Here is a 10014-nt window from a genome sequence, read left to right on the forward strand (position 1 = left end):
AAGCCATGTTCACACACCACTGGCTGTTCACTGCAGTCATGCAACTTATACAAATCCTGTTGCTTATCAGTGACAGTGCCATTTATTATTTGGCTGTGGGAATGTATTTATTTCTTTGTTCCTGAGAGTTCCCCAATCAGGAGATATCCTGTGTGAAGCTTTACATTTTTTTAAAAAAAATAAATTCATGCTTATGGGATGTGGGCTTCGCTGGTGAGGCCAGCATTTAATGCCCATTCTTTATTTTCATTGAGTAGGTGGTGGTGAGTTGCCTTCTGGACTGTTGCAGTCCATGTGGTGTAGCTACACCCATAGTGCTGTGAGGGAGGGAGTTCCAGAATTTGACCCAGGGACAGTGAAGGAACAGTGATATATTTCCAAGTCAGGTTGTTGAGTGGCTTGGAGGGGAACGTGCAGGTGGTGATGTTCCCAGTTATCCTTCTAGATGGAAGTGGTCGTGGCTTTGGTAAGCTTCTGCAATGTGCCTTGTCTGCCATTATTCATTAGTGGTGGAAGGAGCCAATTAAGAGGGTTGTTTTATCTTGAATGGTGTCAAGCTTCTTGAGTGTTGTTGGAGCCACATTCATCCAAGCAATTGGAGAGTACTCCATCACACTCCTGACTTGTGCCTTGTGCCTTGATGGTGAACAGGGTTTGGGGAGTGAGGACAGGAGTTACTCATTGCAGAATTCCCAATCTCTGACCTGCTCTTGCTGTTATAGTATATTTATGACTTATTCAGTGATATTTATGGTTAAATTAATATAGAAATTTGAGGTTTCACTCTACCAGCTCTGTTGTAACTTGCATGAACATTGCAGCTCTGACTTGAAATTAGAAACTTTTCCGATGTTACTTTGATCCTAATCTTGTGGAAGATCTGTTCAGTCAATATTAACAGCAATAACTGATCCTGTACTATTTGCAGTTCTAACTGGAGTGGGAAGCCTGGATGATTTTCTGCTTTCTACATTAGGGAATGGGGACAACTCTGACCTCCCTTCCCTTCTCTTTTCCACCTTACCATGCACCACCACCCCCCCAATTTCTCCCCCCCCCAACCAACCCCCCTAAAGTTTCTGTCAAAGATTTGTTCTGTAAACTGTGATGATATTGTGCCTTTAAGAAATGTACTTACATCATGTTTTTTGTGAGGGGTCTGTTTAAACTTCAGCTCGGTTTACCTGGTGCCAAACTGTCAGCAAACCAGGCAACTCCATGCTAAAAATGAATTGACCCTAGATAATGAGGTGTTTGTTTTAATCTGATCTGATGCATCTTTTGTTTGTTTCTGGTTTTTCCCCTGGAGTTTCAGGGTAGGGTTTAATTAGGTTCATTGACAAGAGATAGAGTCATGTGAATGGATGGAGTTAAGCTCTCAGGGAAAAACAATTTGTTTCTGCTTGATCCTGAAAGAATCCAGAGGTTGGTCTCTCTCATTCACGCTCTTTCTCTGGAGACTGATGTTTGAGTGTAGAAGACAGGTATCTGTCTCTATCTTATTCCAAAGATGTTCAAAGGCTCTAGGACTGTTAATTAACTTTTAAAAAATGCACACAAGCCTATGTTATTTGCTAACTGATTTTGAAGTGAAGTTTTATGAGGAATATTTCTTAAATTGGAACTAATAGAGATTGGTTAGCAGTTAAGAGTTGTATCTTGCTATACTTAAGTATTTCAGTTGGTAAAAATTAAGCTAATTCATTCATTATATTTAAATTGTATTGTTAAAGTTTTATTTTGATGAAAGTTTCCTAGTGCGTCAACAGAATCACGCCCGGAGTGAAGCACCTTATCCTCACACCAATGGCAAACTCAAACAAACGATTTAGGTCTAATCTAGCTTCATAATATATTTTGGGTTCTTAACAAAGCAGAATAAGATCAAGATAGAAGTGTATAAGATGTTGAGAGGTATAGATCGGGTGGATTCTCAGAGGCTTTTTCCCAGGGCTGGAATGATTGCTATGAGAGGACACAGGTTTAAGGTGCTGGGGAGTAGGTACAGAGGAGATATCAGGGGTAGGTTTTTCACTCAGTGGGTACTGAGTGAGTGGAATCAGATGCCGTCGGTGGTGATGGAGGCAAATACGAAAAGGTCTTTTAAGAGACTCCTGGATGAGTACATGGAACTTAATAGAATTGAGGGTTATAGGTAAGCCTAGTAGGTAGGGATACCATCGGCGCAACTTATGGGCCGAAGGGCCGGATTGTGCTGTAGTTTTTCTATGTTCTAGTTACTTGAAGAATATCTGCCCTGAGCTTTCTTTCTGGCAGAGTAAACATTCCTAGGTCTGTTAATCTCCTGTCACAACTCTTGATGTTTTAAGCCATCAGGTATCAGTCTGATTGTCCTTTTCTACACTACTCACAGTTTTGATATCCTTGCTACAGTACAATATCCAGAATTTTTTACTCATAAGACATGAGTGTTGTGGGCTGAGCCATCATTTGTTGTCCATCCCTAATTGCCCCTGTACTGAATGGTTTGCTAGGCCATTTCAGAGAACAGTTAAGAGTCAACTGTAATGCTGTGGGTCTGAGATCACATTTAGGCCAGACCACGAACTAAGGACAGCAGATGTGTTTTTACAACAATCGGTTTCGTGGTCACCATTAAAGTTTAAATTCTTAAAATTTATTTATTAGTGTCACAAGCAGACTTGCATTAAAACTGCAATGATGTTACTGTGAAAATCCGCTAGTCGCCACACTTTGATGCCTGTTCGGGTACACTGAGGGAGGATTTAGCATGGTAAATGCACCTAACCAGCACATCTTTCAGATTGTGGGAGGAAACCGGAGAACCTGAAGGAAACCTATGCAGACACGGGGAGAATGTGCAAACTCCGCACAGACTGTAATTCAAATCCAGATTTTTACTGAAAAAACATTTCACCATCTGCTGTGATTGGATTCGAAACAAGATCACTAGCCCAGTGATGATACCATTACATCAATGCATCTCCACCTTTTAATAGCTTTACATAGTTCACCAGGTCTTGACACATTAGTTGCCTTGAACAGACTCACTATCACCACCTGGACTTTGTGTTATACTCTTTGGTTCTACATCCAAAGATCTCATTCGAATTCCTCACAGCTGTTAAGTAAGCTCTCCACTAATAAACCACAGTCCCTTACTCTCTTGCATTCTGTAGCCTGGAGCCATTTAATTTTTGCCCACTACTGTTTCTCTCATTAACCTGCCTTTGTCCACGCTGAGTGCCATTTACTATTCACCCATTTAGGATAAGGGTGATCTGTCCCCTTCATTGTGCTAATAAAAGTTTTGCATGAAAGGAGGAGGCATTCGTCCTGGATTGGAACCTGCTGATTATATGAACAGGCTTCATGTGTTTCGCACAACCACGTAGATTCCAAACTCTTCCCAAGTTCAGAGCTCTCAATGGAAGTAATTGCTATGGCAGAGATGTTAAACAGGCTGCCTCTCACTACAACCACTGTAACACTATGCACACTAAATCCAAATTATCCCTATGATCCCCAATTCATCCCTAAGCATTGAAAGATTCACTTGACTGCCAAGTGCCTGTTACACCCAGCAAGAAAGTATACAGCTGAGGAATGCTTTGCAATGTATTAAAAACTCTTTCTAGTGGAATAGACAGATGGGACGCGATCTTACTGGCACACCACACCAGTTGATTGGCGTGGTGAGCCGGTAACATGGGGCCAGAGGTGAAAAATCTGATTCGTGCCCAGTTTCTTGCCTCTCTCTATCTTACCAGTGCTGTTTTGCTGGGGAAATCAGCCACAATATCATTTAAGTGTCATTTGTGAGTCCTGGAAATGAATCATTGATTAGGTTTCCACCCAACACCACCACCCCCCCGCCCCCTGTTGGCAAGAAATGCATTTTTTGGGAAAATTCTGCCCCTGATCTTTAGAATATAAACTGCTTGTTGCTAGCAAATGTTGAGAATTATTATACCTGTCTTCCTGCCCTGCACGAAGTAACAAAGAATTTCCTCCTTCCTCCCTAAACTGCTTCATTAGTAATGCTAAACTAGAGAGCTGGTCTAGAATGAGGACAAACATGAAATAGAAGCTGGACTAATTTGGCACATCTTGCTCAGAGGGAAGGTTTGCAGTCTCTGAAAACCAATAAAAAGGAACTCCATTGACATTTTTTTAACAATGGGAGCAGTTTATGGGCCGTCCTCAGAGCTTCAAAGCTACAACACAGCCCTGATTAGGTAATACTTTACAGATTGTAACATGTTTTCGATTCATGTCTGGAGTTTCTATATATCCCCTGGAGATTACTACTGGAAACGTCAGGCACACCTATACATTGTATGAATGTGTTGTGCAACTCATTAAACTGGCAAACACTCAGGTTAATACGATTCAGCACCTCAGATGGCATTCTTTCTGAATGCTATCTCAGTAACCCCCTCAGGCTCCACAGTTCCCTGAGAATTCTGAATTCCTCCACTTCTGTCCTCTTAGCATCCCTGCTTTCCTTCCCATCAGTTATTGATGTCCAATCCAAAAGATGTACCTGTTAGGTGCATTGGCCATTGCAAATTCTCCCTCAGTGTACCTGAACAGGTGCCAGAGTGTGGCAACTAGGGAATTTTCACAATAACTTCATTGCAGTATTAATGTAAGCCTACTTGTGACACTAATAAATAAACTTTTAACGTTGAAACTTTAAAAAAAGTATCTAGGGCCTAATCTCTAAAATACTCTCTCAAATCTCACTGACTCTCTGCCTCTCTCTCACCTTTAAGATGCTGCTTAAAGCCAATCTCTTTGATTTTTTTTGCCTTAATGATTTTGCCTTTTGATTTCATCTGCCTTAATGTCTCTTTCTTTTGTTTGCTCTCAAATTTTGTTTGAAGCATCTTAGAGAATTTTAGTGTTTAAAAGCATTATATAAATGGATATTGTCACAAGATCTCACTTGCAAATATGTGCCTCCTATCAACCTCTAGAAGGTGGTGCTACTTAGCAGTGGAATTGGGGATATAACAAACATAGAAACATCGAAAGTAGAAGCAGGAGTAGGCAGTTCAACCCTTTGAGCCTTCTCTGTCATTCATTTTAATCATGGCTGATCTTCAAGTTGATTTTATTTGATTTTGATTTGGTTTGATTCATTACTGTCGTTTATTAGCACACAGTGAAAAGTATTGCTTCTTGTGCGATATACAGACAAAGCAAACCGTTCATGGAGAAGGAAATGAGAGCTTTCAGAATGTGGTGTTACAGTCATAGCTAGGGCATAGAGAAAGATCAACTTAATGCAAGGTACCATTCAGAGACTAATGATGATGATGTTACACAATGGGTTACTGCAGAGCTAGCATTTCTCCCTTACGCCTGGCTGTTCCCATTCCAAACCTCCATGCAGACATCTGTACCTCAGGTTTTACGTTGGTTTGTTGTTCATTTTTCCCTGACTTTTAGTTAGCAATTAAATGGCATACTGTTCAGGGAGGTGTTTGGAAGGGAAGACTGAGAAAAGAATGTTTTTTCTTAGCTCTTTAAGGTGTAAAATCGACAGTTTGGGGAAGCCAATGATCTCACCTTTTAAGTAACATGAGGCCTATTCATTACAGGTTAATGAGGCAAAGGTAGGGAAATACAGAGGACGAAAATCAAATGGCAGAGCCAAGACGTCTGCCTGCCAATTCGAGTGCAGCAGTGATGGTGAGTGCGAACACTTGCATGGGTCAATGATTACTGTGAGTTCAGATCAGCTCACTTTGGGTCATTTCGGGGTATTTGTTTCCACTAATAGCCCCTGTGTCTTGCTATGACGAGAGGTTACATTTGCTGCCCTCTTTCCACCTGTGAGTGTAACAATGAAACACTATTGTGATCTGAGCTGGATGGTCATGGGGGCATTTCACTCCCCCCGCCCCCCCCCGAAAAACTAAATGCCCAACGGACAGGAATACAGGGAGTTTTTCCACCTGTATTTAGGGCGAGCTTACTTGTGTGAATCTCTGGGACTCGGTGCATCACACAGTCCTTAATGTGATTCACATCGCTGGGTGGAGGGTTGGGGGGGTGTGTGGGAGCCTGAACCCACTGGAGAGGCCAGAATCAGCATGCTGAGGTGGCCAGTGCTCATGTGCTGATCAGTCAGCAGGGAGATCGGCACATGTGAAGTGGCCGGTGCCTGGTCGGCAGTGTCAAGGTGCCTGATGGGCAGTGCCAGGCTCTCACTGCTAGACTGTCAGGCTGGCAGTGCCAAACTGGTACTGCCCAAGGAGCAGCTCCCCCACCCCAACTTCCCGGAGGTGGGAAGGGGGGCCTCAATGGCTTCTGGTCCCACCAGCAGAGTGATCATGCCTTCTCCCCATTGATGGGGACCAGCCGAAATCCCCAGCCATGGGAATCTCTCCTGGCAGGTTGGGAGACATTACTGAACCTGGAGGATATCATCCCGGGCTCGCCAATAATATGGAAATAAAGGTTTCCATATTGTAATCAGCCTTGCGATTGGATGGACACTGGTCACAACTCTCACTGACATTGCTCAGTCTTTGCGATATTCGAGCAGCACAGTGGGCTGGGAGAATCACACCCCATGTCTTTTATTTAAACAAATACCTTCCGACAGCAGAGTGAGTGAACGTTCGATGAGGTGAAGAGTTTGATTTAGTTCACACACTGCTTTATTTCATGGATCAGCGAAAGATAGAGTTGTGGATACGGCTGGAGCCACTTAGTTCAATCCAGGCAATTAGTTTCTACGTAATACTACAAAATGAAGAACTTGCAAGGAACTTTCTTACTCAATGAGTCATCTCACTTAACTTCTCTGTATTGTATCCAACAATCCATGGGCAGACTTTCTCTCTCCACGGCTTTTTGCTGCCCTCCACTGTGCACTCTTGTTTGTTAAAATCAAATTAGCTACCTTGGCATCCATGTTGAACATATTCACCTGGATTTACAACTGCCAGGAAAAAATACACAGTAGCATAGGGATTAGCATTGCTGCCTCAGTGCCAGGGACCAGGGTTTGATTCTGGCCTCGGGTGACTGTCTGCACATTCTCACCATGTTTGTGTGGATTTCCTTCCGGTGCTATGGTTTTCTCCCACAGTCGGAAAGATTGGCCATGCTAAATTCTCTCTCTGTATCCAAACAGGCACAAGAGTCTGGCGACTAGGGAATTCTCACGGTAACTTCATTGCAATGTTAATGTAAGCCTACTTATTTACTAATAAATAAACTTTAAAAAAAATTCTTGAAAAAGCAATCCCTTTGTCAAAACAATTTTAAAGATTTAATTGCTACTAAGGAATCCAATAAGAAACCCAGGAGCAACTTTTTCCACCCAGAATGATGGAAATGTGGTGCCTGCCACCACAACGGGGGGTGCGGATGTGAATATCATTTAAGGGAATAAACACATGCGAGAGAAAGGTAAATGCCTTACTCTTCCCGTCCTGCCCACTGCAGGAACCGGCACGGGCAGGATGGATAATTTGATGGACCAGCAAAAGGTCCATTGACCTCGGGTGGGAATTTCTGGTCCTGGAGCAGGTGGAAACGGAAAATCCTGTCAATAGAATGATATGCTGAGAGGGTGAGATAAGGGGAAGGAGGCTCGTGTGAAATTCAAATACTGCCATAGATCTCTTAGGCCAAATGGCCTGTTCTTGAGTTCCAAAGTCTATTTTTTAAAAGTTTATTTATTAATGTCACAAGCAGACTTACATTGCAGTGAAGTTACTGTGAAAATTCCCTAGCACTCTGGTGCCTGCTCAGGTACACTGAGGGAGAATTTAGCATGGCCAATGTACCTAACCAGTATATCTTTCCGACTATGGGATGGAACTGAAGCATCCAGAAAGAACCCATGCAAGCTCTACACAGACAGTGACCCAAACCAGGAATCGAACCTGGGTCCTTGGTGCTTTGAGGCAGCAGTGCTAACCACTGCGCCACCATGCCACCCCTGTGTGAGACACTGCTCCATCCAGTGTAAATGTTGCCCGAGATTTCTTAGTTTAGTTTATTTATTAGCCTCACAAGTAGGCTTATACTAGCAGTGTAACGAAGTTACTGTGAAAATCCTCTAGTCACCACACTTTGGTGCCTGTTCAAGTACACTAAGGGAGAATTTAGCATGGCCAATGCACCAAACCAGTACATCTTTCAGACTGTGGGAGGAAACTGATGCATCTGGAAAAAATGCAGACTCCACACAGACAGTGACCCAAGCTTGGAATTGAACCCAGGTACCTGGAGCTGTGAGGCAGCAGTGCTAACCACTGGGTCACCATGCCGTTCTAGGCCTGAAGCCGAACAGGGAACATACAATGTTTGACAATCTCAGAGGGGTTAAGGGGCATCCTAAAAAAAATGACTTCTCAGCCACGTTACAGAGAATGAATTAAATACTGAATCTGTAAAGAACAGAGGAAAGGGTTCATATTGTCTGATCGTAATTTCAAATTTGATTTAGAGTACCTATAATTCACATTTCCTCCACGTGAATTTGTTCTATAAATTGAAAGAAATAATCTCAAGTCCTGAGAGTCAATACCACAAAACCCCAAATGAAGAGAAGCCTGACTATAACGAAAATTGACAACACATTGCGCTACAAAGCAGCACAATTTCAGCAGAAAATAACACAGGGCCAGATTTCTGCTGAGGGAGAATGAAGTCTAAGGTGAAGTTAAAAGGAACCACATCAAAAAACTTGCCACTTAAAGATTCGAGCACCATCCAAACAGTCTGCATATTCTCAATTTTTCTTTCAAAGCCTCTGACTTTTCTGGGAATTAATCATCTAGGATCCAATTGCAGAAATAGAATCACAGAATTGCAGAAACTGAGAGGCAATTGTGGGGTTTCCCATACATGCCTCTAAGAGTATGGCAACATGTTCAGTTTAAATGAGTTCAAGGGCTGTAAATGCCCATTTCATTCATAACAAGAAGCTGACACCTACACCTACTGGCCATCTCTCATAACAGTAGCTGGAATGCTTCTCGGCCTTTTGGCTAAGATCAAGTGTAGTATCGACATGCTGCACTTGGTTGAAGTCATTAGGATACATTTTAGCTTCATTTGAAGCAATTTTTTAAAGCGGCATCTCAGCCTTTTGGCTAAGATGCAAATAAGATCAAGCCTTGGAGGAGGAGCTATACCTACTCCAATCAGCTTGGATCACGTAGATCAAGCCCAAGACAGGAGGTGAGAGCCCTGTCTTGTCAGCTTGGATCAGGGATGTCTCAACTTGTTGGGACTCTGAATTGGATTTGATCTGATTAGATTGAATTGGAATAAAGAATAAACAAAAAACAGTAGCTGGAATGCTATATCACAAGGTATAATGTGAGCACGCTCTGTTATAAGGCAACAGTTCACTAAATTCCATCAGTGACATTAATATATTATTGTAGGTAATGGGGTTAAGAAGCCATAGGATTTGGAGCCTAATGGGATCAAATTTGTACAGGTTGATTAGTTTAAAACACATTCAAAACAAAATTGTCAGTCTTATTGAACGTCAATGCACTAGTGTACCATGCACAGATCAGCTAGACAGTCAATATCTTTTCCCAAAGGTAGGGAAGTCTAAAACTAGAGGGCAGGGGTTTAAGGTGAGAGTGGAAGTGTCCAGCGGGGCAATTTTTTTCACAAAGGATGGTGAGTATCTGGAACAAGCTGCCAGAGGTAGTAGTAGAGGCGGGTACAATTTTATCTTTTAAAAAGCATTTAGGTAGTTACATGGGTACGATGGGTACAGAGGGTTATGGGCCAAATGCAGGCAATTGGAATTAGCTTTGGTGTTTTAAAAACAAAGGGCAGCATGGACAAGTTGGGCTGAAGGGCCTGTTTCCATGCTGTAAACCTCTATGACTCTATGCACAACAGACTTAATTCAATATTCTCTATCCTACTGTAGAGCTTCCATTTTGTATTTAGTGAAATTAGAATGAACTCATGAATGTCTAATCAAAGAACAAAGAAAATTACAGCAAAGGAACAGGCCCTTTGGCCCTCCAAACC

At 42.4% G+C, this 10014-nt stretch overlaps 1 non-coding gene across 1 annotated transcript; it reads left to right on the top strand.

Annotated features, from left to right (window-relative positions):
- Positions 1-8982: 8982 nt before the first annotated feature.
- Positions 8983-9181, top strand: LOC145348711 (U2 spliceosomal RNA). Its single transcript, XR_013887963.1, has one exon. It is a non-coding gene; the product is annotated as a U2 spliceosomal RNA (small nuclear RNA).
- Positions 9182-10014: the final 833 nt, after the last annotated feature.

Source organism: Carcharhinus amblyrhynchos, chromosome 9 (assembly GCF_965287045.1).
Source record: "Carcharhinus amblyrhynchos chromosome 9, sCarAmb.v2.hapA, whole genome shotgun sequence".
NCBI lineage: Eukaryota > Metazoa > Chordata > Chondrichthyes > Carcharhiniformes > Carcharhinidae > Carcharhinus > Carcharhinus amblyrhynchos.